We start from the raw sequence: 7,129 nt of genomic DNA on the forward strand, positions 1-7,129 counted from the left end.
GGAGAGGGGTTACTGAGTGACAGTGTGAGGGAGCTGGATTAACATCAGTAGGGATACAGTCAGTTACACAGGGCCCTGTTGGGGAGAGGGGTTACAGAGTGACAGTGTGAGGGAGCTGGATTAACATCAGTAGGGATACAGTCAGTAATACAGTGCCCTGGGGGTGAGAGGGGTTACTGAGTGACATTGGGAGGGTGCTGGATTAACATCAGTAGGGATACAGTCAGTAACACAGTGCCCTGGGAGTGAGAGGGATTACTGAGTGACAGTGGGAGGGAGCTGGATTAACATCAGTAGGGATACAGTCAGTAACACACGTTCCTGGCTTGGAGGGGTTTGTGCGGTATGTGTGTTTGTGGGATGTGTGTGGGGAATGTGTGTGTGGGATGTGTCTGTGTGGGATGTGTGTGTGTGGGATATGTGTCCCACACACACATCCCTATCACACACATCCCACACACACACCCCATACACACATCCCACACATGCCACAACCCAAAGGAATAGCCACATTACCATACATAAAGAGCATTTCTGAACTGACAGCCAGACTACTGCGACCACTAGGACTCATAACCGCACACAAACCAACAGCCACTCTCAGACAACAGCTCACCAGGACGAAGGACCCGATACCCAGCATGAGCAAATCCACCGTAGTGTACAAAATCCCATGCAAGGACTGCACAAAACACTACATAGGATAAACAGGAAGACAGCTAACGATCCGCATCCATGAACACCAACTAGCCACGAAACGACACGACCGGCTATCCTTAGTAGCCACACACGCAGATGACAAACAACATGAATTCAACTGGGACAACACTACTATTATAGGACAAGCCAAACAGAGAACAGCCAGGGAATTCCTAGAGGCATGGCACTCATCCACAGATTAAATCAATAAGTACATCGACTGGACCCAATATACCGGCCACTGCAGCGGACAGCTGGAACTGACAACAGGAAGCAGCAGAGACAAACCACTACAAATGCTGGAGGAAAGATCACAGAAGTGCTTCACAGGAGTCTCCCAAGCACTGAGGATGTCACCTAGATAGGGGACGAAACGTCTGCAACACAAATTCCCAGATCGGCGAAAAGAACCACAACAATGAGCACCCGAGCTACAAATCTTCACCCAAACTTTGTTATTCTATGCACAGGGCGGGACTGATTCAGAATACTCTTGTGCATCTGCTTCAAAACAGGAATTATTCTTCAGGAGGTGACAGAGCGAGTAAGGTAGATATACCATACTCAATCGCCATTGGTTTAATCGGGATCTGCAGCGTCCATTGGGAAACTGAGATTAAGAGAGTTGCAAGGTCATTGTCAGTCATTGGCTGCTAATCGCCTCCATGTCTCTGAAGCAGACAGTTTGTGCTGATCCAATTTTGGATGCCAGGCAAAAAGTGTGACAAATTCAACCAAATGGAGAGATCTCACAGTGGGGAGATCAACCTGACCATGGGATTTTAAAACCAGAAAAAAAACACTGCTGATGCTATAAATCATAAAGAAATCCGAGTTTAATACAGTTCTGAGGCATAGTCACTCGGCCTGAAATGTTTATTCTGATTTCTCAGTACAGATGTGAATTTATGGTTTTGAGTGAAATTGTTGGGAATAACAGAGAGAGAAACAGGAGGAGACAGGTATAAAATAATTCACCAAGGAGCCAGCAAAGGAAAGGGATCTCACGGCTTAGGACAGCTGTGGGGGAGAAGTGGGGAAACGGTCGTGGTGGAGGGATGGTTTCCCTGAGTAACTGCAGACCGATGAGCCTGACATCAGTGGTGGGAAAGTTGCTGCAGAAGGTACTGAGGGGTAAAACCTATTTATATTTAGAAACTTATGGGTTTATCAGTGATAGGCAACATGGTTTTGTGAGAGGGAGGGCGTGCCTTACCACCTTAATAATGTTCTTAGAGGAAGTGATCAAGTTCATAGGTGAAGGAAGGGACTTTAGTAAGTCGTTAGATAAGGTAAACTAATGGAGAAAGTGAAGTCATGGTATGCAGGGTGTTCTAGCTAGGTGGATAAAGAACTGGCTGAGTAGAGTAGTAGTTGAAGGGAGTTTCTCGAAATGGAGAAAGGTGACCAGTGGTGTTCCACAGGGGTCAGTGTTGGGGACATTGTTATTTGTAATATACATAAATGATCTGGAAGAGGGCACTGTTGGTATGATCAGCAAGTTTGCAGATGACACGAAGATTGGTGGAGTAGCAGAAAACATATAGGACTGTCAGAGAATACTGGAGGATATAGATAGACTGGAGAGTTGGGCAGAGCAATGGCAGATGGAGTTCAATCCGGGCAAATGTGAAGGGATGCATTTTGGGAAGTGTAATTTTGCGAATTATACAGTAAACGGGATAGCCTTGGGAAAGGTTGATGGGCAGAGAGATCTAGAGTGCAGGTCCATTGTACCCTGAAGGTTACTGCACAGGTGGATAGAGTGGTCAAGAAGGCATATAGTATGTTTGCCTTCATTGAATAGGGTATTGAGCATAAGAGCTGGCAGGTCATGTTAAAATTGTACAAGACATTGGTTCGGCCGCATTTAGAATACTGTGTACAGTTCTGGTCGTCACATTACCAAAAGGATGTGGACACTTTGGAGATGGTGCAGAGAAGGTTTACGAGGATGTTGCCTGGTATGGAAAGTGCTAGCTCTGAGGAGAGGTTCAGTATGTTCGGTTATTTTCATTAGGAAAAAGGAGATGGGGGGGGGGGGGACCCGATTAAGGACGACGACAAAATCATGAAAGGTATAGATCCAGGTAGATAGAGATAAGCTTTTTCCCAAGAGGAGGGATTCGATAACAATGGGTCACGCTTTCCAGGTGAGAGGTGGAAAGTTTAAGGGGGATACATGCGGTAAGTACTTCACACAGAGGGTGTTGGGTTGAAACGCGTTGCCAGCAGAGGTGGTAGAGACAGGCACAGTAGATTCATTTAAGATGCGTCTGGACAGATGCATGAGTAGGTGGGGAGCAGAGGGATACAGATGCTTAGGAATTGGGCAACAGGTTTACATAGAACATAGAACATAGAAAAATACAGCGCAGTACAGGCCCTTCGGCCCTCGATGTTGCGCCGACCGAATCCTACCTAACCTACACTAGCCCAATAACTTCCAAATGCCTATCCAATGCCCGCTTAAATGACCATAAAGAGGGAGAGTTCACCACTGATACGGGCAGGGCATTCCATGAACTCACAACCCGCTGCATAAAGAATCTACCCCTAACATCTGTCCTATACCTACCACCCCTTAATTTAAAGCTGTGTCCCCTAGTAACAGCTGACTCCATTAGCGGTAAAAGGTTCTCAGTGTCTACCCTATTCAAACCCCTAATCATCTTATACACCTCTATCAAATCTCCCCTAAACCTTCTTTTCTCCAATGAGAACAGGCCCAAGTGCCTCAGCCTTTCCTCATACGATCTTCCTACCATGCCAGGCAACATCCTGATAAACCTCCTCTGCACTCGTTCCAATGCCGCCACATCCTTCCTATAGTATGGTGACCAAAACTGCACACAATACTCCAGATGAGGCCTCACCAGAGTCTTATACAACTGCAACATGACCTCAGGACTCCGGAACTCAATTCCTCTACCAATAAAGCCCAGTACACCATATGCCTTCCTCACAGCACTATTTACCTGGGTGGCAACTTTCAGAGATTTGTGTACATGGACACCAAGATCCCTCTGCTCATCCACACTACCAAGTAGCCTACCATTAGCCCAGTAATCCATCTTCTTGTTACTCCTACCAAAGTGAATGACTTCACACTTAGCTACATTGAATTCCATTTGCCACCTTTCTGCCCAGCTCTGCAGCTTATCTATATCCCGCTGTAACCTACCACATCCTTCTTCGCTGTCCACAACTCCACCGACCTTTGTGTCATTCGCAAACTTGCTCACCCAGCTTTCAAGCCCCTCCTCTAGATCATTTATAAAGATGACAAACAGCATAGGTCCCAAAACAGATCCTTGTGGTACACCGCTGGTAACTGCACTCCAAAATGAACCTATACCATCAACTACTACCCTCTGTCTCCTTCCAGCCAGCCAATTCCTAATCCAAACCTCTAATGCACCCTCAATGCCATACCTCCGTAGTTTTTGCATTAGCCTACCATGGGGAACCTTATCAAACGCATTGCTAAAATCCATATACACCACATCTACTGCTTTACCCTCATCCACCTCCTTAGTCACCTTCTCAAAGAACTCAATAAGGTTTGTGAGGCACGACCTGCCCTTCACAAAACCATGCTGACTATCCTTGATCACATTATTCCTATCCAGATGTTCATAAATCTTATCCCTTACAATTCTCTCTAAGACTTTGCCCACAACAGAAGTGAGACTCACTGGCCTATAGTTACTCGGGCTGTCCCTACTCCCCTTCTTGAACAAGGGGACCACATTCGCTATCCTCCAGTCTTCTGGCACTATTCCCATTGACAATGACGACATAAAAATCCAGGCCAATGGCTCTGCTATCTCCTCCCTAGCTTCCCAGAGGATCCTAGGGTAAATGCCATCAGGCCCAGGAGACTTATCTGGTCCAAATCCCTTATAAATCCTGTCATTCTTAAACCCATGCCCTCTAATTTTGGACTCCCCTACCCTGCCAAAAAGACTATTCACTGAATCCATGACTCTCATGATTTTATAAACCTATGTTTAATAGGAAGAGATTGCAGCTCATGCAGGATAGAACATCTGATAAACACTGACAAATCAGAGGCAGTTGATACATACAGAGTGATGACAAGTTCATGAAGTTTGGTCTGTTCATGTAGATACCACCTTGTAGCTGATCCCTGCCTCTAGGCCAGACCCTGCAGGCATTGTTGGTCATAGAATCTGTGCAGGTTGCACGGCCAGGCACGTTGACAGTAAACCTATAAGTGCTTCCAATTTGCCTGACGGCAGGGGTCAAGTGGGACAGGTTTTCTGGTCTTCAATCAAGTAGTAAGTAACAACAAATCACTGTAGTACCCTACCCATAGGGGGGTGGACCAATGCAATTACACTCTCTGAGATGAGAAATGGGAGTACAGACAGACAGTATTCATGCAGATCTTCAGATTCTAATGGATTAAGTGAGAGTGAAACCAGAGGAGAGCAATTACACTCAGTAAAGTAATGGAGGAGGGCAAAAGCCACACACAGGTCAAGAAGGGTGAGCCAGTTGGTTAATCTTTGTCACAGTCATGGAACACCATCAGTGACATTGATAAGATCTGTTCCTGTACAGCAGCAGTGGGGAAAATATCAGATTGAAGAGATTCATTTTATGACCTTAAGAGCAGCATGAGGCCAGTCTGCTCATCAAATCTGCTCCACCATTCAATGAGATAATGGCAGATTTGATCATCCTTAACTCCAATTTCCTGCATTTTCCCCATCACCTTCATTCCCTGATTAAAGGTCTGCCGATCTCAGCCTTGAATATATCTATAATATGGAACATTACAGCCCTTGATGCTGTACCGACCAGGGAAACCAGTCTGAAGCCCATCTAACCTACACTATGCATTAGCGAGTTTTAAGAAGATTTGCAGTTCAGGTTGTGGTTCTGGATGTAGGTTTGCTCGCTGAGCTGGAAGGTACATTTCCAACGTTTCGTTACCCTACTAGGTCACATCTTCAGTGGGCCTCAGGCGAAGCAATGCTGAGAATTCCTGATTTTTTATTTAAATATTTGGGTTTTCTTTGGGTTCGTGATGTCATTTCCTGTGTGGATGTTATTTCCAGTGGTGATGTCACTTCCTGTGCTTTTTCTCAGGAGGTTACACATCGAGTTAGACCCCATCTACCAAGCCCTGAATCAGAGTGTATTTTTTTTGCCAAGTGTAGAAATGTCAATTACTAGGGGATATAGGTTCAAGGTTAAAGTAGGAAAGTTTAAGAGAAGCAAGTTTTGTTTTACCCAGAGGGTGGAAAGTGCCTCGAATGCACGGCCAGAGGAGCTGATGGAATGTTTTAGAGACAGATTAACAGATGCATGAACAAGCAGGACCCAGACTTTGCAGAGCCCAAAGCGTTTTATTTTTGAAAGACATCATGCATTAGTTTATTCTTTGTGGGATATAATCACATCATCGAAGGGCATTATGGAAAGCTGTGGATGAAATAAAAGGGACCCTACTCGAGATATGTCTAACATCGATAGCCATGGGGTGAGATTTCGGAAAACTGGAGGGTGGCTCATGTTATGCCATCATTGAAGAAAACCTTCAAGGAAAAGCCAAGGAACTACAAACTGTGAGCTTAACATCAGTGTAGGTAAGTTGTTGGGGGGAATTCTGCAAATGGGGATCTGCATGCATTTGGAAACCCCACAACTGATCAGGGTAGTCAACTTGGCTTTGTGCATAAGTGACCGTGTGCCTCAGTGATTGAGTTTTCTTGTAGATGTGACCAAGAAGATTGGTGAAGGCTGAAGTGTAGACATTGTCTAATAGGAATTTAGCAAGGGCTTTGACAAGTCTTCCCATAGTAGAGTAGCCAGTAAGATTAGATCGCATGGAATCCAGGGAGAGGTTGGTAAGTGGGCACAAAATGAGTTTGAGAGTACGGACCGGACCGAGGTTGATGGTGGAGGGTTGTCATTCAGACTGGAGACTTGTGAATAACAGTGTGCTGCAGGGGTCGGTGCTGGGTCCCCTGCTGTTGGTCATTTATACAAGCAATCTGAATGGGAGTATAGGAGACAGGATTTGTAAGTTTGCAGACAACACCAAAACTGACGTCATTTGGGGCATTAAAGACCGTTATCTAAGAGTACAACAGGGCTTTTGGATCGGAGGGCCTATGCTTTGTATCTTTGCTCTGCATCAAAACCTAATTTCATGATTTTTTTCCTGATATTTTTTCTTTCCCACATATTAATTAGGATAAGCGTGGAAATTATTCCCTAATTTTGCTTGCTCACCTGACTGTCACTAACAACTACAGCATCAAAGGTAATGATCTCCCCAGAGACCAAACTGCGTTATAAATTGTGATGGCCCCAAACCCAGAGCTGAGAGCACATCAGTGCATCAATTTTCACCAGAAAATGCACGCACCAGGAAAAGGTTTGATCTTCGCTA

The sequence above is a fragment of the Hemiscyllium ocellatum genome (assembly GCF_020745735.1).
Source record: "Hemiscyllium ocellatum isolate sHemOce1 chromosome 41 unlocalized genomic scaffold, sHemOce1.pat.X.cur. SUPER_41_unloc_3, whole genome shotgun sequence".
Classification (NCBI taxonomy): Eukaryota; Metazoa; Chordata; class Chondrichthyes; order Orectolobiformes; family Hemiscylliidae; genus Hemiscyllium; species Hemiscyllium ocellatum.